The 26,664-nt window shown below is 34.4% G+C and overlaps 1 protein-coding gene and 1 non-coding gene across 3 annotated transcripts in view; both read right to left on the reverse strand.

Moving 5' to 3' along the window:
- The window catches only part of LOC123706009 (RNA pseudouridylate synthase domain-containing protein 2-like), a 341,844-nt gene that overhangs the window by 249,157 nt on the left and 66,023 nt on the right, over positions 1 to 26,664 (reverse strand). The window lies entirely within an intron of this gene.
- Positions 8,852 to 8,967, reverse strand: Trnal-caa. Its single transcript has 2 exons — positions 8,930 to 8,967; positions 8,852 to 8,896 (listed from the first exon to the last, which is right to left on the reverse strand). It is a non-coding gene; the product is annotated as a tRNA-Leu (tRNA).

A 26,664-nucleotide genomic window follows, 5' to 3' on the forward strand; every position in this document is an offset into this window, starting at 1 on the left:
GTGCAAAACAGGGTAAGTATTATTGAAAAATATTAAAGTGCTTGTAATTAAACAAATGGCAATATATTTATTTCAAATGTAACACAATAAAAAAATTCGCAACATCTCAACTACAGAATTATATAAAGGCGTTTATTCGGTGTTTAAATCTTACAGTATTTAGTACAAATTTGAACAATTTACCTCGAAACATAATAAATAATTTTATAATAATTCAATACCTAAGTATTATTTTACTTATGTGGGTATATATATTTTTCGAAACTTCAAAAACACGTTTTCTCAAGCCCCCTTTCACCCAATCCAAACTTCCAAACAACATTAAACGCGAAATCTTAATAAGATTCACAGTTATGTCACATGAAAATAAAAATGAACAAAAAAGCAGTATTTCCACAGAATATTTTTAACAAACGCCCCCGGTGCGTCCATTCAACGAATCGCAGTGAAATAATTCTTTTCTCTCAAACTGCGTGTAACCTCGACTGTTTCACACGAAGCTCTTTGTTTTATTTTATTCATAGTGTATATGTATAGTGTAAGTTTGAATGTGATATTTGATAAAATATAAATTTCTGGGAGCTGCGGGGAAAAGTTAAGACTAATTGACTTAAGCGTAGTTAAATCTTAAAAATGAATTAATTTTTTGACTGTTCAGACGTTGGTTATCTATTGCCATTTTTTGTGTTTTTTCTCCATATAATTTTCAGGAAATCCATATAAAAAGAAGTAGAATCGGTAGAGCCGTAACCACACATTTGGCAATTCATTTTTATTATAGTATAGATAAACATTTGATTTTGTCCATCAGGTTGAAGAGTTTGAAATCCATACTAATATTATAAATGTGAAAGCAACTCTGTCTGTCTGTCTGTTACTCAATCACGCCTAAACTACTGAACCAATTTGCATGAAATTTGCTATGGAGATATTTTGATACCCGAGAAAGGACATAGGCTACCTTTTATTGCGAAATATGTACCTCAGGCGAAGCCGGGGCGGACCGCTAGTAAACAATAAAAACAACAACTTTGTACATCTGATTCAATAATCTTTCTAATATTAACACTTGACTAAACAAGGTACATGATTGGTGAATTGTTTTATTTTTGTAATCGTAGTTCATGTTAATTACTTTCACAACGCAGATATTTTATGTATATGGAATAAATAATTATGTAGGTAATTAGTAAATCCATACTTAATATTATAAATGCGAAAGTAACTCTGTCTATCTGTCTGTTACTCAATCACGCCTAAACTACTGAACCAATTTTCATGAAATAGGCTACTTTTTATTCCGGGAAAATGACGCAATCCCGGAAATCGCACGGGAACGGGAGCTATGCGGGTTTTTCTTTGACTGCGCGGGCGAAGCCGCGGGCGGAAACCTAGTACTTAATAATATACTTAATTAATCTTAATACAATATAATTATCTGAAAATTTTAATTCAGGTGAAGGTGAAGTGACTTGTCATTCAAATACAATTTCCCTGCCCCTATTGAATCATGTTTCCATTATTACCTACACAATAAGTTTATAGGTATCAATTCAAAACTATTCAGCAGTTAAAAAATCTCAGATTAATCTCTCATTCATAATACTTATAGCCATCTAAACATAATATCAAATCATTTATATTAAAAACGAGCTTAAATACCAATCTCATGCCACTTGGCCATCCATTTTCATTCTTCAAATCCTCACAACACATAAATTCACGTGACTTGCAGAAATGCTCTATTTCATATCGTTAGTGAAGTATCTTGTCAATTTATACAAAATATAGATAAGTGAATACGAATTTACTTAATTACCAAAAGTAACAGTCATATTATTAGTTTCAATACTTGTTACATATTTTTCTAGTAATTATATCATCTATACGATGGGCTAAAATTAAAATAAGCAATACGATTAAAAAACCTCCAATATTTTACGAAAACAAATTTATCTACTGTAAAACCAACCAGCACATCATATTCAGCCTTTCCATATAACGATCTAATTCAAAGGGAAATTATCCACAAAGAAATTGATAGAAAACCGATCCCACAAAACCCGATGTTAGCCAGCCCAAAATCATTTTTATATAGACGGTCAATCTTAATCCTCAATTCACTCGAAACGGTTATTCGCAACTCGGTTTCATTTCAAGGAAATCCGTGAATAAACAGAGAGAAGCAAATAGCTGGTAATACCGGTCATAGTATAAAGAGAGAAGTAGGCCAACTCCTGGCGTTTAAGAGCGCACGGTACCTTAACTCACGAGGCGCAGGGTTGTCACTTGCCACATTGATATATTTTAAATAATTGTATAAACAAACACCAACCGCTCACAGCAATGGCACGGCCCTCGCGAGACCAGTCTATGAGAAGGAACCGAGCGGCGTTGTGTGCGTGCGTCAAGCTTGCGTACGTACATGATCCGCGTACATGCAAACGGCGCGATGTATACCTTTGTTCGACGATAACTTACTTTTATCTTTATACTATGTAGCTAGTAATACCGGTGCAGGGTGCATACGCAAATATCCAATATGGCCGCCAATATCGTGACGGTCTCATCATAATATCTTCGGGAGATTAGAAAAACGAACATTTCTGAGCGAACCGTGTTTTCTGCTCTACTGTATTTAAGCTCTGTGTTTGTAGAATTAAAGAAGCTTATAGTTAAATGATATTTTTTATTGAGAGTGTTTTAAGTATATATATGTTTAATTTTTATCTGGTAAAGTAATTTACCGTTATCAAACCTATATCTTATAATGAATTCGGGATATAAATTCTTGTAGAGACGAGATATTTTAATAGGTGCTATTTTATTGCCAAATCAGTCAAGCAGTTTATAGTTAATTCGTAGATAATCAAATCTTTCCTCTAAAATATTTGTTAGTAATATTTCTTGAAGACTTAGGCATATATTATTCTTTAAGAAAGGGCATTCAAGTCACCCAAATTGTATTCGCTTTTTATGGTTTTCCGTGAACCTTTCGGTAAGGGCTAGAGCGATTACTCAACTACGAAAATAAGTAACTCACTTTATGTAGACATTACGTAGCCACATAAGAAAGCACACGAACCAAACAAATTTGAACCTTATAACTTTGACATATATTCCATTTTTCTTTGACACGTAGCTGCCAATCAAACAAATTTGAACCTTATTCCTTTCAAATATATTCCATTTTTCCATAGCAGTGACACGTCAATGCTATTTTAGGGACTTCCCAATGCAAAAAAGGTTCGATTCTTAATATTCACAAACTAACTTATTGAAACCACGGTTGCCCCTTATAAGAGAGAACCTAAATCAACGTCAATCTTCTGATAAAATATTTATTTATTTAAGATGCTTCGTACAAACCGTGTTATATTGAGTAATTAGTCTTGGTACTTGTAGTTGAAGCCTATTTCAGCCTGTTTGATACTTGTAGTTATTAATTAGGACGCCGTGTATACTTAGTTTAAACAAATTTCATCTTAAATTAATGTTATAAGATTTGAAGCCGTTTAGAACATCCTTATTGAGTAAAATCCTTAGGTTTATAGGTTTATCCAAGGGTTTTAATATGCTTTCGATAAACCACAAAATGTAAATAGAGTTATGAAATACATATTCTGTGTTATTTCATAATCCGAAAATTCAAATATAATTTTGTATATTATTGTGACTTATATTTTATGTTAGCCGTTTACATTTATTCGATTATGGGTATTAGCTGACTTCCGACAGCTAAAGCGGTGATCACACCGTCAGAATCTTACTAAATATGTATTCTTAAAAAAGTAACTAAGAAAAAAGGTACCTAATAAGATAAAATCATTTTTTTCATCGATCCTTGATAAGTTAAAATTTGAGTTAAATCTGTACATTAAAAATGTGTGAAAATCGACCTAAAATAAGTCGGTTACAAACCAACATACATGTAAAGCTAATATACATAAGCGTGTTAAAACTGCAGCTCTAGCGTTGGTATACCGTCAAGTGCAACTAACCCCTCCCACTGAATTCATAAACAGCAAAGTTGGAAACACACTTATTTCGACATGTTTTATTAATTTACTTGCAAACTTCGAGTTCCCATTGAAGACTTTAATGACTTCGTTTAGTTACAAACTCTTTGCTGAGTGCTATAATTGGTGTTAATATTTTAGTTTGGGATTTTCCATAACATAGCTACTTATTAGATACTAGCTTACCGCCCACGGCTTCGCCCGCTTTGTCTTAAACCTAATAAATTATATACTAAAACCTTCCTCTTGATTCACTATATATATCTATTAAAAAAACCGCATCAAAATCCGTTGCGCAGTTTTAAAGATTTAAGCATACAAAAGAACATAGGGACAGAGAAAGCGACTTTATTTTATATTATGTAGTGATAGTGATGATAAACAAGTAATGATTAATGATTGCAAGAGAAGTAGGTAGGTTTTAATTCAGACAAAGCTTCCATAGTTCACAAGATGTGTTATCATGCTACGATATTTTTCTATCACCTACAATGTTTCCTATAACTTTGAAGGATACCGCTCTACCGGTTTTTATACCAACGTATACATTATCATAGTTACATAATCATCATCATCATCATCATCATCATCAGCCCATATACGTTCCCACTGCTGGGACACGGGCCTCCTATGAGGGTACAGGCCATAATCCACCGCGCTGGCCAAGTGCGTGTTGGCGGATGACACATGTCGTCGAACTTTTTAATTCTTCGACATGTCGGTTTCCTCACGATGTTTTCCTTCACCGTTCGAGCAGTGGTGATGTTACAACATGCGCAGATAAATTGAAAAATCAATTTAATTCCTGCGCGCTCGCCTGGTCTCGAACCCCGGACTTATCGATTCGAAGTCCGAGGTCTCACCACTGAGCCACCACTGCACTTTACATAATACACAGTTACATAATACTTAACTATATTACGCTGGTTACCCTATGTAATGTTAGTAACCTACGTTACTAACATTACATTTAGAAATTCAAAATTTACCATCAGCTATTTCATTCTAGAAGAAAAAAATACGTGTGGCACTCGGGGACTGCCGCGGTAAAGCTATTGCATAGCATGCCTTCAAGCCACACCTCCGTGCCTGTCGGAGTGGGGAGCGTGAGGTTTTTCGTTACGCAATTTCTGGATTCGGTCCCCGCGATCAAGGCCCGCAATAGAAGCTATGCAATAGCTTAAAACATATCCAGTACAGATTACAAGGTTCTACGAAGCATCATGGAACATTCATCAATAGATTTCTACACAATTGCAAGATAGAATTTCCAACCAATGCCAAGAACCACAAAATCACGCACAACAGTTAATTAAACTGGAATCTCCTTCAATTCTGATTTATAAACTCCATCGAGTTGCAGTTTGTTTTACAATTAATTCCTTCAACATCTACGATTGTCTGCGATGGTTACTGGAACTATTTGTTGGAAGGTTTTTGTGTGGAAGATGGATCTCGATCCCGCGGTTTCTTGTTTTCAATTAATTAGTTCTTGAAGGATCGAATTCGATACTCGAAGACGTGCTTGATTTTGAACGTTTTCTTATAACCAATCTCTATACAGATCCTACTAATATTATAAATGCGATTTGTGAGGATGTGTGTGTGTGTTTGTTATTCTTTCACGCAAATACTACTGACCCGATTACAATGAAATTTACACTCATATTGAGGGTATATTTGCACACATATAGAGGGTAACTTGGATTAACACATAGGATAGGTTTTATCCCGGGAATCCCACGGGAACGGGAACTATGCGGGTTTACCTTTGAAAACGCGGGCGAAGCCGCGGGCCGAAATCTAGTCTACTATAAAAAGGCGGATAGCGAGCTACAAACGCTGAATATAGCGATAAATAATCAATTCTGTTTTTTTTTTTATTAAATTCAGAGATTTGTCACTTCGTCCGGCAATTGTTTCATGTTTAAGTTGGTATTAATGTTGGAAGAATGTTGAAACTTCTATCATTTTTTTTCCTTGTAGGCGTAAAATATGTAAATAATTTTTCATGATCGAACTTTTCTTTCAAATTATTCTGAATTGTGGTAACCTACCCTTACCTAGCAGATAACCGGGACTATCCTACATCACGATGTAGATATTTCGTGCAAACTTCAACTGTTTTCCTTAAATAGTTCCCAAATACCAGATGACCGCATACTGAACGCGTTTCCGAGATCCATTGTTTGCAATACATTCATGCAATAGCGCTTTCATTATAAACTTTTTAATTGATTTATGGCGGCAAATTTGTTTGAAATTTTGAAAAAAGTAAGAAATTGAAAATGTATTTTATAGTAAAGGTCCCGGCTTCGCCCGTGGTACATATTTCGCAATAAAAGGTAGCCTTTGTCCTTTCTCAGGTATCAAAATATCTCCATACCAAATTTCATGCAAATTGGTTCAGTAGTTTAGGCGTGATTGAGTAACAGACAGACAGACAGAGTTACTTTCGCATTTATAATATTAGTATGGATTTTTAGATTGTTGCTTAAAATATGTTTCTACTGTAAATCTTTTATCATTTAAATTAAACATTTAAGAATATATTATATTCCATTTTGGATGCAGGACAGTCCGGACCGATGATTTGTTAATATTATTAACAGTAACTAGATGATAAAAGATACAATTGCATTCTTATCACAAATGTTTTGAAGTTTTAATTGCAATAAAAAGTATTAAATAGTAATTGCGATGACAACAGTTTTTGATGTCAATCAATGTCAATGCATTTTTCGCTTCAATAAAAATATATATGTGATCAAATGTATGAACGAAGTAACAGATGACCAAACGGGTACCTAAGTACTAAAAAGAAAAATAAATCTCTACTCCTTATTCAGAGGTTTCCCAAATTCTACGTACAATACTAAAAAATACTTACAAAGAATGAACACGTTATTTTAAAATAAACACTAACAAACTACTCGAGCGTGCCCACTATAATAGCGCATTTACACATTCGTGTTCGGCATTCGCATGGTATCTGAACGAAACATTCGTGTCAACGCCTGAGACACAGTTTAAAACTAGTTCGGAAGCCAAAGGATTCATTCTTTTGACCTATGTAATTATGTCAATAAAGAATTTTTAACGCGAACCCCTGTTCGCTGTCGTCACTTGAGCCGTAATTATATGTCTAGATAAAATTTAATTTATTATTAAACAATCCATAATCCATTCAAGGCTTTAACTTTAGAGCGTTTTCCAGATTGTTCTTATCGAGTGAAGTACTAACATCTTATAGTTAAACTATTCATTCGAAAAAAGCATATTTCTCCCATTCTTATTAACACGATAACGCAAGGCAAATATAAACGCAATGCTAAATGAGAGCACTGTTTACTTATGCGTGTTCCTTATTCGTCTCGCTATTCGCACGAGCGTGTAAATGCAGCATAATCAGAATTTTAAAATCTCTTGGAACAGTAACAATGCTTGATTCATTCTACATTAACGTTATATTCAACACGTACTCAACTAAGTAAGGAACGAGCGACGTAATGATATGCATTATTTGCTTGTGCACGTCCAAATTTGGGTAATCAAAATAAGAATGGAAAATGTGTGCAACTGCAGTAGTGAATAATTCTATGAAATAATGTTGGGATGCCAAACCGAAAATACATTGTACCTATGTTCAAAAAATATCATCTTAAAAGTTGTAGATAGATATACGTTTTATAATGTATAAAATTCAAGTCGATGCTGCACGTTTTTTATTTTATGTAATTTTTTAAACAAGAATAGAGGAGAGAATTTTCGGTTGTATCACAAATTAACTTAAACACTCCAATAAAATTTTCGTTAGGTAGTTAAAAATAACTCGAGTTAATAAGACTTGTATGTCTATTCTCTCTGTTATTTATTTTGTATTCAGATTGCTCATTGAACTGGAACGGAAACAAATCAAATGGCTTGTTTCATACGATTCGAATCGAAAAAATGTTATTCAATGCGACCCTAGGGTAAGCGCACAAATAAAAAATAACATAGGTTATTCTGCTTTAGCCCAGCTCATTTGATACTAGAGAAACCTAAATATCAATGAGCTTAGTTCAAAATATCAAATACATTCAGGCGTATGTAACACAATGAAATTCCATTTTTCTTTCGAATTTTGACATACGTCAACAGAGCATGTAAATTTGTGTGAAAAACAAACGTCAATCTATGACGTCACCAATTTATTATTTAGATTTTACAGTTTGGATTTATAGCTGAACCAAAAAATACGTATTTTAATTTTATTCAAATTTTAACCAAAGTTGCAAAGGATGGATTGTGAATCTAATGATAAGAGATCATTTTACATAATATGTACTATTTCAATGTTATAGCCGGAATTCTAAATATCCAATATTGGGTGGATAAAAATCAATAAATTTTTATTAGATAATAATATAACGTGCCTATTGTGATTTGAAAATGTTTTTAAATTTCGAACTTATTTGAATTTAGAACTTCGCATACATTTCAATGGCTTATTACGTACTATAAAATATCGTGACCCAGTTTCGAACAATCCATATTGCAATAAAATGCAAACAATAAACAAAAGATTCGTAATAAACTCTCCGAAGACGTTATTTTGGTGTTTCCAATGCGGAAAGTATAACAAAAGAATATTTTTTACAAAATAAGAACAGTTCAAATTGGTTGCTATTATGCAAGAAATTCTTATTTGAAGTTCAAATATTTTACGGAATAGTTTTTATCGCCATTATTAAAAAAAAAATATTGATATCAGAATAAAAACCATGAGCATATGAGAAATATCAAACTAACACACGAAAAAAAAAATGAAAAATAAATACAAAAACTTTTGTCAGAAGTGGGATTCGAACCCACGCCCTCAGAGAGGACCAGAACAACTCACACTGAGCATAGCTCAGTAAGGGAACCTTGAGTCTGGCGCCTTAGACCGCTCGGCCATCCTGACATGACGCAAAGTTGTGAAATTAACAATCGTATTGTTATGATAATATTTTATGATATATATTTTTATACATACACATTGTGCTAACAATAGGTAAAATAAATACCTACCGGGTACCTGTACCGGGTGTAATCGTTAATTAGTGTGCACAGGCGACAATTTCGTCACTATTACAGATATAAAAAAAAAATTAAACTGATATCGAAAGTTGGTACTTAAATACCTAATGAGTAAAATGACAATAATAACTTTTTGAAAATATAAAGAGAAATATCCAAAAATATTTAACAAGGGGCTTGCAAAAATACTATAAACATATAAAATGCATCTACACAATGGGCGGCGCTGGGCCAACAAATGATCGTCGATGTTTACCGCTATTACGGCGATTATGAATAAACATACAACACACTATCGTGATTGCCTCAGCTCGCCCAACGCTGCACATTGTGTAGAGGGCCCATAATGCAATGTAATATTTAGTGCATCGAAGCGTGCTATCTATCAGACCCACGCTCGAAATGTTGACCCTAGCTGTAGTGCAGAGCCTTTGCAGTAATCCTCAACCTATACCCGAACGGACATTTAATTTATATTAGAATCATAAGGGACCACGCTTTTGTATTCTAACAGGAACGTACAATTAAAACGCATTTAGATTTTAGACATTCTAGAATTAAACTGTGGAATATTAATTATTTAATACATTTTGTTATTAAACGTGTTCCGTGTTGGTGTGCGTGTGTGTGTGTGTGTGTGCAAAACTTTTATTTTAACATAACTTCGCTATTATAGAACGCATCAAAACTGAAAACGAACCGTTTGAATAACCTCCCTTTTGACATTTATTTATTTATTTCAGTTATAAATGAACCTAAAAAGGGAAATGCGCGAAAATAGATACACAAAAATGCATCAATTCTTATTTCTTGCAGTCATCTATTTTGCTGCAAATACAGTCAAATTTCTAGCACTATCTTTCATGCAATATTAGCTAACGTACCTACCCACAAAACATTCAAAACTTTCATACACAATGACGTCACAGCGTCTGTTTATTGCAGAGCCGTCAACACAACTTATTGCCACGTAATACGAATTTATAGCTCCATATCTGCTACACTACATCCATTACTAGTAGCACGTAATATCTCAAAATTGCGTGCAATACTGGCCCATATTGCATTGGAATAAGCGATAAATTAGTGTGATAAACGGCTCTGTTACAATTTGATGGTGCTTTTTCATTATTTTACTACACTCGTTGGTAAACAATTGCTAGATAAAATCTATATGGATACGGTGACGATTTATGAACAGAAACTGTGGGTTTATCGCTGCGGATGTGAGTAAGGTAAACGCAGCTATCAACGACCCATCGAAAATCTGAAGGTATTACCGACCTATAAAAGTAATTTGAAATTTAAACGTTTCCAGAACTATTCTAGCTATAGGTAGGCAAAGTTATACACGAATGTATTACTTGAGCATCGTATACTTTAACGTTAGAGTGAGTAACTGAGCAAAAAAGAGTTAAAATGCGTAAGTTGCTGCGGGGTAGCGTGGAAGCAGGACGTGTCGTACTGTTCCGTTGTTCCTTCGGGTAAGTACTGTGAGTATCTTTTTAAGACATTTACAAACAAATGGCATCTATACTTTAATTTATATTACTAAATGTCAATGCATTTAAGTGTCAACTTTTCATTTCTTACAACATTTTATTAATAAAAATTAATTTGAAACGATAAAACTTAAAATTAAAATGGGACGGTGTTAGCTTCACCAGTTTAAGCCGCGGCAGGTATCAACGACCCGTAAGTCGGCAATGGCAGCAACGTAACTTTTTGTTTTATTTTCTTTTATGTTATTATATCACACTAACACAAGTGGTTTTATGGACCAGTTTAAATCTAAGCTATGAGTCTTCATAAAAATCTATTAGCGACTAAACTTTTTTGTCTAGTGCTGTGTCTTGTAGCGTTGTCAATTTATACAAAGTTATGATATTTTCGAGGATCCCTATCGAATAGTTACAGAAGTAAATCATTGTTTTTTTTTTGTTTAAACAATATGCATTTGTTCATATTTTGTATGACATTAATCAATTATAATCTATTTTATAGTCTGATGGTCAAATGAATTAAAATAACCATTTTTTTATGGGTCGGTAATACAATTTAGGTTTATACTTACATACTTTAATACCGACCCATGTGGGTCGGCAATAGCAACTATAGGAAGCTATTACCGATCGAATATAGATTGTTTAGTTTCTCATCTACAAATTCAAATTCAAATTGCTTTATTTGCAGAATGTAGAATAAAGATGTTTGTATATACAGATAATATTGATCCTTAAACATTCTGCTCGTAATTGAGCGTGCAAAAATATTTTTATTACTTTTATGACATAATAGGTGCCTATTAAAAATTATATTTTTAGGTTAAATTTAAAAAATTAAAAAAAATTATATTTTTAGGTTTTTAGGTTAAATTAACATAAAACATATAATTAGGTATATTTTTTCCAGAAATATGGAGCCACGAAAGCGGCGAAAAGTATTCAGTAAAACACAACTCGCCGAAGCAATCAATCAAATAGCATAACGAAATATCCTAGAGTTTGAAATCCTTAATTTAATATATGTACATATATTAATAGTATTATGTCGATTAATTTAAAAGTTTATAATTATTTAGTTCATTACTAAAAAGTACTCATTTGTTTTATTAAAAATAACTACAATTAAAAAAAACGAATATTTTTGCATTTTTATTTCATTTTATTAAGATCGGTAATCATCATCATCACTAGCTTCTATACATTCCATTGCTGGAAAAGGCCTCCTCTCACATACGATCGGGAATAGCTGCATAAAAATCGTTAATAGCTTCACAGCCGTTTTTATGGGTCGGTAATAGCAACAATCGACTAAGTCACATTGTAAATTATTTTTTACAAGATAATCCTTTATTAGAATGTATTTGCTTCAATAAATACATTTTTTATACATAACTCTAGCATATAAAATGAAATTATAAATGTTTAGAAGAACCAGTATACTTAAAAAATATGGTTGATTTTGAAATTGCCTTAGAGGGGTCGTTAATACCTGCGTTTACCCTACGCAATCATTGATTACAATTTTAACACAAACTTTTGAATACATTCCCCCGCAAAAATAAATGAGAAATAACTTTCTGACTCCGACGCTTTCACACCATAACTACAAACAGTTATAAAATGTAGAACAGAGAGTCTAAATAAAGGGAAAGTATACTGGCTATTTTTACAAGAAAAAAATCTTGATGGGTGAGTATAATATGAAAAGTAAATGTCGGCTGTAAGGCAAGCGAAGCAATGGGTCGAAAGCTAGTAATCTATAGTCTATACATATCATAAAGTTGTAATCGTAATATATTGATACATCCTAGAAATAGCTATTGGAGAGAAACTAATATCTATATTGGAGAAACAGAAGCCAAAACAACAATTTGGAGAATTCCGGTTAATCCCCTAAAGGGCTTACCGATTTTATCGGAACTGACAGATAGATGATGTTATAGAGATGTTATATGAGCTGAATTTATTTTTAGAAAAGTGTTGGGGAGTCTCTTTGCAAAAAACCTATTAATGTTGAAATGTGTTCGTAATGTAAGGAACATTAAATTTTTGTAATGTAAGGCACATTAAATTTTTGTAATGTAAGGCACATTAAATTTAAATGGTTCTATTACTATTATTGTTCCATTAAAAACTATTATGTAACTTTTAAACGTTTTCCACAAACTTAATTATTTATTTATGGGTAGGTAATTAAAAACTAAATGCAAACATAGTCGAGTTGATATGCTAAGACGATTGGTTTCGTTCAAGTTAAATTTTTCAAACAACAAAATTATGACACATCTACGCTTTCTCTTCTTTGACAAAAAAAATGTGTGCGTGTACTAGTGTACACACGTAAGAAGTTAAACTTCTTTGTGGCCTTATTTTTCAAAAAATAATTTACTATATGCAACTTTACAGAAATACGTCGAATCACGCGTGGTAAGAAAAAGATGGCGCGTAACGGAAAAATGTCACGCGTAACGAAAAAATGTTACACTAATTTTTTTCCAACCCCGATAAAGAAGTTTCACTTCAATAAAAAAGCTACCTTAAATCACCAAGTGATAAATTTTAATAAGTAATTTGAAGCTTGTTGAAGAAATCTCAGCCGATTAAAAAGTTATTAATGTGGCACTCGAATCTTCTGAATTTGTTAAAAAAACACGAATTTAGATGAGCACCCATAAGCTTGATTGAATATCGATTTTAATCTGTACTTCGTAATAAGATAGCCTCAGGAATTAATTTTTGCCATTTCTGAACACCGTTTATCATAATTGGAACAATAAAAAGACAAAACAAAACATTGTTGTTTTTGTTTTTCTACGTACAAAGTAAAATGAAATGTAAAACATTTAAGATTTTCTTTAATTGTAAAATAACCCTTATCGGTTGATTAGTATACTAAATTTAGGGCTGATTTTTCTTATTCATCGAATAAAGTAATTATTAAACTTCCATTTCAAAAATGTATTCCGTATATGACAGTGGTGACATTTTAAAATGTTGGTGTAATACTTTATTGGACGGATAAATTTTAACCAAGGATTGAAAAATCGGCCCTAAATTAACAAAAGAAACGATAAAAAATAAATAGAGACATCCAAAAAGCTGTCCTTATAACTTTTTTATTTATATTTTTACACTATCATCAATCTATTGGTTTATTCTAGACTTTCATAACACCTGTAGGTACCTGAAAAACTACGCATAGCTGTTTGATCTTCAAGTTTACCATTTAAATGGTAATTCATATTTGAGACGAGACGGAGTCGATATAAATAAGCTAACAACAATTCTTCAAATATTTTCATGAGTTACAGAACAATATTTCTTCATATCAATACAGTGATACATATTTTTTGTTAAAGAACTCAAAAAGAATACGGTTCTAAATTAGATGCTATTGTAGTTGAGAGAACTTCGCAAATAAATTGTTATCCATTTCGTTACCAAAACTGCTTTAAAACGGATAAATTTTGTGCGTGTGGTAACATTTTTTACAGCGTGGCAAAGACCTTTTTTCTCTGGAACGTCATCTTCTGTATTTCATCATATATTTAATGCCTTTAAGAGTTCTAACAGACGAACGGCAAGTTGTGAAAATGTGGCGACGGTGAAGTAGCCTCTGCCGTTCGTCTGTAAGAACTCTAAGCTATCTTAGAGCTCTTACAGACGAATTTAGACGACGAATTTATTATACATTTCTAAAAGTTCAAGTTTTATACAGGCAATAAAAGGCAGAAGTGAAAATCAATGTTATTTTATTGTATCCAATTACTTTCAAAATGATATCTTATTTCAGTCCATGATTATGAGCTGCTTTATACCTGATATCAATTAATATCATACAAATAAACTTTCATTTACAAAACGCTAAATATTTAGAGGCTCCAAACTGCAATTCTATGTAAATTTGTAAACATTGTGCAAATCAATTAAACTGAATCCGTTAAATACTACTTAAATTGTGTTTGCAAATCGTATATAACTAATATTAATTTGAATCTAATTATGTAATAACAATATCTTTATATTTATATTTGATCCTAACTAATATTGTATTATGTTATACATATTTTTCACTGCTACATTGTCTCTTGATCAATAATTAAGCATGCTCAAGCATTTGTATGTAAGCCATTAAACACACAAAAAAGCGTAATATATTATCTCGTCCCAAATTTTATTTAAAACCTCGACTTCTTTTCTACACACAACAACTTTCACAATTCCCTTAAATACTTAATTACAAAGACCTAGTAACAAATAACGTCATCAAGTGTAGATCTAACACAGACAATGCCCAAGCTCCAATTTCTCGTCTTAATGAATGTAGTAATGAATGCAAAGCGCCTCACAATTATGTATCTGAATATTCATACCAAAGGAGCATCATGAATCAATAAACGCAGACAGTCTACGATGCAGACCTCTATGCCTTCGCGTGATGCACGCCACGCAGTACGAATGATAGTGTAGCTGATGAACTTTCAACCCTGATCCCGAGTGGCAAAGCACATTATCCCTTGGAGGATATCGATCGAGACAATCTTATCATTTAAGTGAAAAAGCCTTTCAGTCACCTGTTAAAACGTTTTGATTTTGGATTTGCGAGCGTGCAAATGTTTATACTAGTCATATTTAAAAGTAAAGAAAACCTCTCTTTAAGTTGTCTTTGTATTTTTCAGATTAGGAAATGCTTTAACAATTTCATTTTAATTAGGAAAGGCTAAGAAAAGACGTCAATATAATTTGTTGAAAATTTGCTGCCAATTTCCCCAGGGTTACTATAAATTTCGTTAGCGAAGACGGGATAGACAATACAGACATGTCTCCATAATACAACACTTGTTTTAGAAATGGCATGACACTCTCTAAATGGCAGGGCTGTAATGCTCATCTTTTGTGTACTTATGATGCTTTTTGTACATTTCGTTCATATTAAGGTAAAACATGTTTTTTTTTACATAAGTGCCTTGAATTCATTTTCACGATTTCTTGAAAAATAAACATAAGGAACATTTAATGTTTACAATAACAATTATTAACATTGAATACTTGAACAAATTTAAACGTATACTGAAGCTTGTTTTGTTTGTAGATTTGATTAAAACATACGTGTTGCTGAATATTTACACAATAATTACAATACTCCAGCAATTCCAACCAGCTGCATGACAATGCATACCAATTGCATTCTAATTAAAGGCTAAAACATATTGATGTAACCACCGTATGTTGAAACTCGAATTCGAAATTGTCCACTCACAGGAATGTTTATTATAAAACGGTAATATAATAAATATGTCAGAGAATTTAAATAACTCTCCATAATTAATTATAGTTAGGTAGATATGTGAAATAATATTGAATAATGACTCAGTGCGCACACCTTGCGCGGTCGATGGTAGTACCGAGACTATATCATCGAGCTACTGACTCAAGGAATATAAACCATAACATGGCCCGACACCCCATGCATTTCATATCAATTGAATATCAACACTATGTTGTACGCCATAGAGTTCATTATAATAGGAAGGTATAGCCACATAACAACTACTATGTTATAATTCTCTCACACGGCCATTCTGACAACGAGCGCGTTCTCGCGCGAACATTCGACTAGTAATTTTGCGAGATTACTTACTGCGTTGCTATTTCATTTGTTGTATTCAAACTCTTTTCCCTTCACGGTTTGTAACTTTTCACACCGACTCACAAATTATTACTCATCATCGTCATCATCGGTGATATCAACAACGGCTACTGTCGCCTAAAGACGAAGCTTTGAATGTATTGTGTGTGTGTGTATTATATTGTAAGTGTAGAGCTCTAAACAAATACTGGAACTACATGCAGCGCGGAGCCTGACATGTACTGTAGTCACATGAAGCGCAATGCTTCGCACAAAATCTGGAACTACATACAGCGCGGAGCCTGTCATGTACTGTGACTACAAGGAGCTTAAAGCTACCCACAACAACAGGAACTACACGAAGCGCGAAGCTTCCAATGTACTGTGATCACAAGGAGCGCAATGCTACCCATAACATCTGGAACTACATGCAGCGCGGAGCCTGCCATGTACTGTGATCACAAGGAGCGCAATGCTACCCATAACATCTGGAACTACATGCAGCGCGGAGCTTGCCATGTACTGGTGTGTGTGTGTGTATTATATATTGTAAATGTAGAGCTCTGAACAAATACTGGAACTACATGCAGCGCGGAGCCTGACATGTACTGTAGTCACATGAAGCGCAATGCTTCGCACAAAATCTGGAACTACATACAGCGCGGAGCCTCATATGTACTGTGACTACAAGGAGCTTAAAGCTACCCACAACAACTGGAACTACACGAAGCGCGAAGCTTCCAATGTACTGTGATCACAAGGAGCGCAATGCTACCCACAACATCTGGAACTACATGCAGCGCGGAGCCTGCCATGTACTGGTGTGTGTGTGTGTATTATATATTGTAAATGTAGAGCTCTGAACAAATACTGGAACTACATGCAGCGCGGAGCCTGACATGTACTGTAGTCACATGAAGCGCAATGCTTCGCACAAAATCTGGAACTACATACAGCGCGGAGCCTCATATGTACTGTGACTACAAGGAGCTTAAAGCTACCCACAACAACTGGAACTACACGAAGCGCGAAGCTTCCAATGTACTGTGATCACAAGGAGCGCAATGCTACCCACAACATCTGGAACTACATGCAGCGCGGAGCCTGCCATGTACTGGTGTGTGTGTGTGTATTATATATTGTAAATGTAGAGCTCTGAACAAATACTGGAACTACATGCAGCGCGGAGCCTGACATGTACTGTAGTCACATGAAGCGCAATGCTTCGCACAAAATCTGGAACTACATACAGCGCGGAGCCTCATATGTACTGTGACTACAAGGAGCTTAAAGCTACCCACAACAACTGGAACTACACGAAGCGCGAAGCTTCCAATGTACTGTGATCACAAGGAGCGCAATGCTACCCACAACATCTGGAACTACATGCAGCGCGGAGCCTGCCATGTACTGGTGTGTGTGTGTGTATTATATATTGTAAATGTAGAGCTCTGAACAAATACTGGAACTACATGCAGCGCGGAGCCTGACATGTACTGTAGTCACATGAAGCGCAATGCTTCGCACAAAATCTGGAACTACATACAGCGCGGAGCCTCATATGTACTGTGACTACAAGGAGCTTAAAGCTACCCACAACAACTGGAACTACACGAAGCGCGAAGCTTCCAATGTACTGTGATCACAAGGAGCGCAATGCTACCCACAACATCTGGAACTACATGCAGCGCGGAGCCTGCCATGTACTGGTGTGTGTGTGTGTATTATATATTGTAAATGTAGAGCTCTGAACAAATACTGGAACTACATGCAGCGCGGAGCCTGACATGTACTGTAGTCACATGAAGCGCAATGCTTCGCACAAAATCTGGAACTACATACAGCGCGGAGCCTCATATGTACTGTGACTACAAGGAGCTTAAAGCTACCCACAACAACTGGAACTACACGAAGCGCGAAGCTTCCAATGTACTGTGATCACAAGGAGCGCAATGCTACCCACAACATCTGGAACTACATGCAGCGCGGAGCCTGCCATGTACTGGTGTGTGTGTGTGTATTATATATTGTAAATGTAGAGCTCTGAACAAATACTGGAACTACATGCAGCGCGGAGCCTGACATGTACTGTAGTCACATGAAGCGCAATGCTTCGCACAAAATCTGGAACTACATACAGCGCGGAGCCTCATATGTACTGTGACTACAAGGAGCTTAAAGCTACCCACAACAACTGGAACTACACGAAGCGCGAAGCTTCCAATGTACTGTGATCACAAGGAGCGCAATGCTACCCACAACATCTGGAACTACATGCAGCGCGGAGCCTGCCATGTACTGGTGTGTGTGTGTGTATTATATATTGTAAATGTAGAGCTCTGAACAAATACTGGAACTACATGCAGCGCGGAGCCTGCCATGTACTGTGATCACAAGGAGCGCAAGCGCTACCCACAACTACACGAAGCGCGGAGCTTCCAATGTACAATATGACATACACGCCTTGCTATGTCAAACACAGAGCTATTATTGTGTGTGGTGTGCTTGTGTGTTATGAAACTTTTGTGTAATACTTAGATTAACTATACGGAATTATGTAACAACCGAGGAAATAAATAGGTAAAAATAATAAAATAAAACAAAAATAAAAATATACGGAGTATTTATTTTTTTACAATACTTTATTGTACAAAACAATGTAAGAAAATCTAGTACAAACTTATAAGGTAAAAATATTTTGCACAATATGCGGCCTTATTGCTACACAGCAATCTCTGCTAGGCAACTTGCAAATTACTGGAAGTAAGGAGTAACATTTGTGGAATACATTTTTATTCATTGGCTCACTTTCCAACTGCTTAGATGAATTTGGAAGTTCTTGACACAAATATGTACTGAGCATGGCCTCCAGTTTGAGGCTCGATTCGATACCTCTCGTTATCGCAAAGTCTATAATCTCATAATTTTGTATGGACTGGAGAACTTTTCTCCTAACTTAGTAATTAACATCGTATGACACGCCATCAATTCGTCGTCCAGTGACATATTTAGTGTATTTACAGGAATACACAAAACCACCTTGCACTTATAACTTGATGTATACTAACAACGTATAATAACAACACTTTACGGGGCAGAGTAACAGCTAATAATTAATTTACGAGGACTGAACCCGGTTCTAAAGTCGCACCAACTTCCATATCATTTACCACTACTGACAATATCACATTCTCATAGTCTACCTTCAGACAATTCAATAATCATAAAATGACCGTCAAAACAAGTAAAATAGTATTGATGTTACAATCGGCTTTTCTCTCTTACTAACACAAAATCATCAACATTTAACAGACGTGCAATTGCTCGTCCATCCTGACTTTTGCGTTATTTCTAATTTCAAACAGGTTAACTACTAAAGTGTTGACACTCGTACTAAATCATTATAACGCAGTGGTCTTGCAGCCTATAGACAATTGCAATGGGCTGTCGCCTGTGCTGTGCGTTTCTTTTATACAATACAATTCAAAGTAAGTTGAATTTCGCCAATAACTGAAGAATACCATCATCTAGGTTCATGATTTTCAGCGATACTGAAACAATGAACTTAAGAACAGACATAAACCTTTTAAAATAACCCGTTAGCGCAACTCAACCCGCTTGTAATTTTGTAAAACTCAAAAGAACACTGCCAACTCAAGTCTATGAGTTCGCTACCTGCGAATGACGTAGCTTGATCGGCTACTATTCCTTTCAGCGCACAACAAAAACAAAGCGCTTAACATGCTCTTTTTTTTTTTTTTGAAGACACATTTTTAACAGGAGCTAGGTGAAAATATTAACCAGTAAATGCGTCAACAATTACCAATGCGCATTCTATACTGCTACTCGTAAGTGCCATTCGTATCGACGGTTATGTATGAAGTGGTTCTGATACATTTTCTATCGGATGTCAAGTCAACTGTCTAGCTCTAGAAGGCCTTTAATTAACTCTAAAAACGTTCAATGTATGTTCTAACGAACTAAGTACACAAAGTTTGCAGGTTTTTCCAAACTAAAATGTTTCAAATAAGTAATCATGAAATGATTGTATCAATAAATGATTGATAACACTTCGTTTGCACCAAACAAAAGAAAATGTCTATACAGCAAGCATTTTTTTAATCGTATGTGACACCTTAAATTTAAATCAATAATATCATTTTATCGGCTTCAATTACTTTACTTATGTTCGGATCTAAGTTGTTCGGCTTGTAGTCGTCGCGAATCTTTACTATTTTTGCCCAAATTGAACATTATGTGAAGACAACTAGTTTCTACTAATAAAATCTACACGCGGTATTCTTGGACCCTTGCGTAGGTACCGACTTCGAAATCAAAAGCTTGTATGTAAGCCCATCATCTATGAACACGAGGAGAAAATATTTTTCTTATGACATGATGCTTTGAGACTATTTCAGTCTGTTAATATTCTAAAAAGTTAACGCTTAATAGATTATGCTTGAGGTTTTCTTAAATCTTATACCTCTATTTAATAACTATGATAACAACTTTCTGTGTCAGTGATTCTTTGATAATATTCGATTTTTAAGTTGATCATTACTTTCTTGTAGGAAAACTGAACCACTATTAATCTATTGAACAGAAATCTGTTTGTACTTCAACAACGAGATTTGTCCGAAAATCGTTAATAAAGAAGCAGAAATCTTTTTTTTTATCATTCTAAAATATTTCGCGAACTTAAACGTTCTTTTGACAATAATGCTTCAGCAACAGCCTTATTTTTTTTTATCTGACAAGTCTACCATTCGATGTTATGAAACCTTGTGGTGAATACCTATTCAATGTTGCAACAGCAACTTGCATTTATTCCAATTAAATGAAAACTCTGCGCAAGCGAGACTTTCAATATTCTTTTTAAACAAAAGAATGTAACCTCTTATGATTTTGAAACTCGAGAACATCGTTGATTATAAAAAAGTAGCTATGAAGTCACGTAATTTATCTAGTCCTTGGTTAACAACAAGGGCATTACAAAACCTTATCAATGTTGAAAGAACTGTAGATTGTGCTAGGGTTGTATTCACAAGTCTTATTCCCATTTCACAAAATTTGTGCTTTACTTTCAATAATGGATCTCACACGATGAACATCATTAAAATCATTTAAATCCGTGTCTATAGATTCAAAATTATTGTCCGCAATAACAAATATTGTTTATTTTAAATTCACGAATAATTTGAGCCCATTGTTATCCATAATCAAACTACGTCCGGCTCTAGTAAAAACATCTCAACCTGTTACTCCATCCCAGGAAGTACTCGAGAGTCTACAATAACCAAAGCTCATATTTACATCATTAACAGTTATGGGTAATGTTGTACGGGCGAATGAATAGGTTGATACAGTGCCAGTTCTTGTTACGCGAGTGTATACAAATTCTAGAGGCCCGGTCATGCTATCGGCTATCCTTTTACAAAGGAAAAAAAAAACAATCGGACCTGCTGTCAATAAGGCACTTGAACTTTACGCCGGCAACGTCTGTGACTGTAAGCGGGGTATCGTGCTGTAAACACACATTAATAAGGGTATTGTTTCTTTAAGAGCGTGCCGCCCGTTGCTTAGAAAAACAAACCTCTTCTATGTGACCAAATTTATGACAATAAAACTATTTCTTAAATATTGAGCGGACCTTTGTTATTCTTATCGATTAAACTAACTGATTTTGTTTCATGGGCGAGATTTACAGTCACGTTTGTAATGACATGTGAACACACAGTTATAGCAAACAATTTGCAACATGCGACGCTTTAAATGATTTATGCCAAAATGTCTATCAAGACCCACAAAATCAATCGGCGTGTATCATAATAAATCAGATCATACCTGGTCATCTGCAATACCTTCTACCACGAATTTACTATATTCGCATAGTTCCAGCCCGTTCTCAGCCGGTCGATTAGCGCCAACTTTGTAGTGGAGCACTCGATGTATGTTGAAACTCGATCACTTTTTTACCATACCATATCTCGAAAAGGTATTTCCTCTCGCTTCTTAGCTTCTTTTCACGTTAAAAATAATGTCCACACAGGTAGATGAAGGCTGGCCTCGTAGTGGGTCTTCCTTACTTATGCGTTAGACCCGGAAACAAAATGTTTCGTTTTAGGAAAGTGTATCTGCCATTTCTTTTAACAGAGATGCGCACGACATGGTGCTTTACAACCCACACACAACCATGATGTTGTTTTTGATGTGTTAACATTCTCACGATTTATTGGTGGAAACTCTGGTTCTTCTCGAACCTCATTAACACTATCTATTTCTTCTTGAACTTCACTAACACTATCACTCGTTCCACTCACTTGCAGATTTGTATCGTTTAACGTAGTCTTATTCTTATTGAAATCGGGGGTAATAAGTGCCAATCCCACCGCTGCTGTCAGAGAATTTAAATAACTCTCCATAATTAATTATAGTTAGGTAGATATGTGAAATAATATTGAATAATGACTCAGTGCGCACACCTTGCGCGGTCGATGGTAGTACCGAGACTATATCATCGAGCTACTGACTCAAGGAATATAAACCATAACATGGCCCGACACCCCATGCATTTCATATCAATTGAATATCAACACTATGTTGTACGCCATAGAGTTCATTATAATAGGAAGGTATAGCCACATAACAACTACTATGTTATAATTCTCTCACAAATATCTATAATTATTTTTAACAAAAAAGTATTCGCCGACTACCGACAGCTTTCAGTACTGGAACAATTTAAACTCGACCAACTGGAAGATTTCAAATAAAGAAGAACCATCAAATCCGTCCATCCATTCGAAAAATTTGAGGTAGCAAACCAAAAAATAACTAATAATATTGACATGATTTTTAAAGAGCAACTACAGAGTTTCTTGTCGGCTCTTTTACTGTTTTCCGAATCGGTTGTAAATGGTAAAACTATGTTATGTTGATTCAAAAGTGCTTCTAGACGAAGTCTAATTGAATAAATGTTTGAGTTTGAGATTGAGAACCTCCCTTTTTTGAAGACGGTTGAAAATTCATTCAATTTTCCGTTATACGCGTACAATTTGTACAAATTGGGATTATTTAATAGAACCTCTATAGCACCCAATTTGTATGGAGTGTTAGGCGGGTTTTGAGATGAAATCGCTAACAATTTTCTAGAGAGATCTTTTGCTGAGAAGGCGAAATTATTTTAAGATAGAATTGGATGTTTTGTACCTGTTGGGTATTGATTGAGGACCGTGTAATACTTTATTGTTAATGATGAGAGGTTTAACAATCATAAAGAAATGTAGGTAAAAAAACATGCTTTGACAGCAAGTAAAAATACTATTTTAAAACGTATCTATAAACTGTCGAGAATATTCGTGACAGAAAAACAGTTAGGTAATCTATTGAGTAATTTACTATTGTTAATTAAAAAAACAAAAATAGAGCATTTAAACGTTTTATTTTTAATTAAAAACGTCTCTCCCATGAGGTAGGTATATCACCCTCTTCTGCAATTAAATTATCAAGAACAAGTTAACGAATTTAAGAGAACAGAGAACTTCAACTTTTCACTTAGAAATTAGGCTTTAATGAATTAATTAAGCAAAACGGTCTTTCGTATTGAATTTGTCAAAGTTTCCTACAGTTTTATAGCCGCTTTTAAAATGACAGAGTACCAGAGTACACGAAACAGCGTTGCGATCTTGTCGTTGTGGAAACTTTTTCATACCAGATTTTGAGGTAGGTATATTTTTATGGATTTTTTAAGGTTTTCGCACAATTTATTGCTTAAAAGCAGATGAGATTAATTTTAGTAAAAGTGTGTTTATATCCTGTTATATAATTATGACATACCTATTTATTAAACTTAACTAATATATTTAACCAAAGGTTTTCTTTCTTCTTCGAACGACTCATTCCTAGTTGCAATAGTGATTTAATTTAGAATAGAATAGAAAACACTTAACTGTACAATGCACACAAAAACAAAATTTACAGAAACGATATTATGTATTACTTAAAATAAATGTATTGTATTACTTAAAATTAATGTATTATGTATATACAATTTTTTAAGCTATTGCATAGCTTCTATAACGGGCCTTGAGCGCGGGGACCGAATCCAGAAATTCCGTAACGAAAAAGCCTCACGCTCCCCACTCCGACGGGCGGAGGTGTGGCTTGAAGGCACAATATGCAATAGCTTTACCGCGGCAGTCCCCGAGTGCCACACGTCGTTTTTTTCACGTATGACTAGCATAAAAACAGTATTTCACAACATGTATTTTATATGATAATGTATTTGCCTAGGGTCCTAATAGCGATTGACAACAATCTTTCTAACCTATACAAAATCGCCACAAATATAAGCAGAGTGTACTGACCGAGACTCGTGAGTCGAATACGAAATATCCCTTCATTCTACAGCCACATGTGATCTCATATGATCTATTGCTTTCTTTAAACCCCGCAGACGTGGGTTGCGAACTGCGAACTCAGTTGTCTTTCTTAGATAGATTTGGTTTTGATATTAGCGAAAATAATATTGAGTAGTAAGCTAGTATTTATTTTTAAGTTGGAAATTTAACAAATTAACAAATTACTTAGATAAGTAGCATAGAAATTTTAATATTTGTTAAATTGAGTATCAATAATGTTAAAATGTCACTCACATAAGCACATTAACCGTGAAACTACGGATATTTAAGGTCGTACTAACTAGATCCTTAACACTTCTTTAGCGTTCCTATTTAGGCATTTATCGCAAATGAAACAGCAAATGTCAATGCGGTGTGACATTCAGGTTTTACTGTGGTTTTACTGCTAAATGGAAGTCTTTTTTCCTTGGAGATGGATCGACTATAACCTTTTATTTTATACTAGCTTTCCACCCGCAGCTTTGCCCGCGCAGCCAAAGAAAAATCCGCATAGTTCCCGTTCCCGTGGGATATCCGGGATAAAACCTATCCTATTTCCCGGGGTAAAAAGTAGCCTATGTCCTTTCTCGGGTGTCAAAATATCTCTATACCAAATTTCATGCAAATTGGTTCAGTACTTTAGGCGTGATTGAGTAACAGACAGACAGACATACAGAGTTACTTTCGCATTTATAATATTAGTATGGATTGCATCTATTTGTTGTTTATTAACATCATGTTTATCGTTTGCTAATGTTTCATTTTGCGTGTCTTTTAAATATCTTACGCAAAGAAAATTTGCTAGGTTAGGGTAGAAATAGTCCTTGATTAAGGGACGCGTGAATCCTAAAATGCCTCGAACGAAACAATCCTCCAAAACGATATGTACGCAAAACGATATTCTACGTCATACAAAAGTTGTTCTAGCAATATCAAGATATTAAACTTTTAAAAATTCAACGCGATACCAAACTTAAATGTCCCAGAAATTGAATGTACGCCCGTGCGGCCTAACTTCGCAACTTTCCTATTGTTCCATACGAATGTATTTCGAAATCAATTTGATATAAGTATAAAAGTTGAAACTTGTATACGAAACAACCGGTGCGTTTTATTGTAGTGGAGATAAATTTCGGTTGGATACATTGAGGTATTATTACTACGTATAGAGAGGACACCACGAACAAAATCTGTGTGACAAGCACGGCGGCGCGGGGCGGCTAGTGAGTCATACACTCTGTTATTTTCTGTCTCTTATTGCTTATAAATTAAAACCAATCCATGTAATAAATAAATATTGTTTATCTTATTAAAAAAATATGAATAAACTTCTCAATTAAAACCAATCAATGTAACAAAAAAAAAATGGTTTGAGACAATTGACTATAACTCGTGTTACAAATAGTGTGGTAGCGATGTGCTGTCTAGTACGTAGTACATAGTAACTCAATGGTTGGATACAGCTAGTTGTTTAGCTGCTATTTGAAATATATGACGAGTTAATACGTAAAACTTTTGCATCAAAAAATAATATAGTAGGTATTACTGCATACCTAATTGTTGTATGTCTCAAATATTACGACAAAATTGTATAGTTGTTTAATTAGTCTTTCGTTTGTTTCGTTTCGTTGTACTTGTTTCAGAAAGAAGCTTTTTAAATGCAAAGTTCTAATGAATGAATGCCTAGTTCTTGTTTGAATTATAAGCAGGAAGAGTCGTTTTACACACTATATTCAAACACGGTTCAATCCGCGCAGTTACAAAATACCAAAACATAATTTACTTTTACGAGTCGATTACTAAAACTAATTGGCTGTAAGTACTTGGACATAATTTTTATTGCGTCCTATAATTGCGAATAGAAAGTGCACATGAAAATTCGTGACTCAAATACTTAGTTTTATTGTAACCTTTACGGATTAGGACTTTCATGATTGTTACATAGGTCAAGTTTTCTACGCTATTTGTAGGGTTCTTTTGTATCTAAATCATGCGTATTATGCTATGAATTAAGAATATTTATATTTATAAGTGTTAGGGTTTTTTAT

This window comes from Colias croceus, chromosome 3 (genome assembly GCF_905220415.1).
Source record: "Colias croceus chromosome 3, ilColCroc2.1".
In the NCBI taxonomy this organism is placed as follows: domain Eukaryota; kingdom Metazoa; phylum Arthropoda; class Insecta; order Lepidoptera; family Pieridae; genus Colias; species Colias croceus.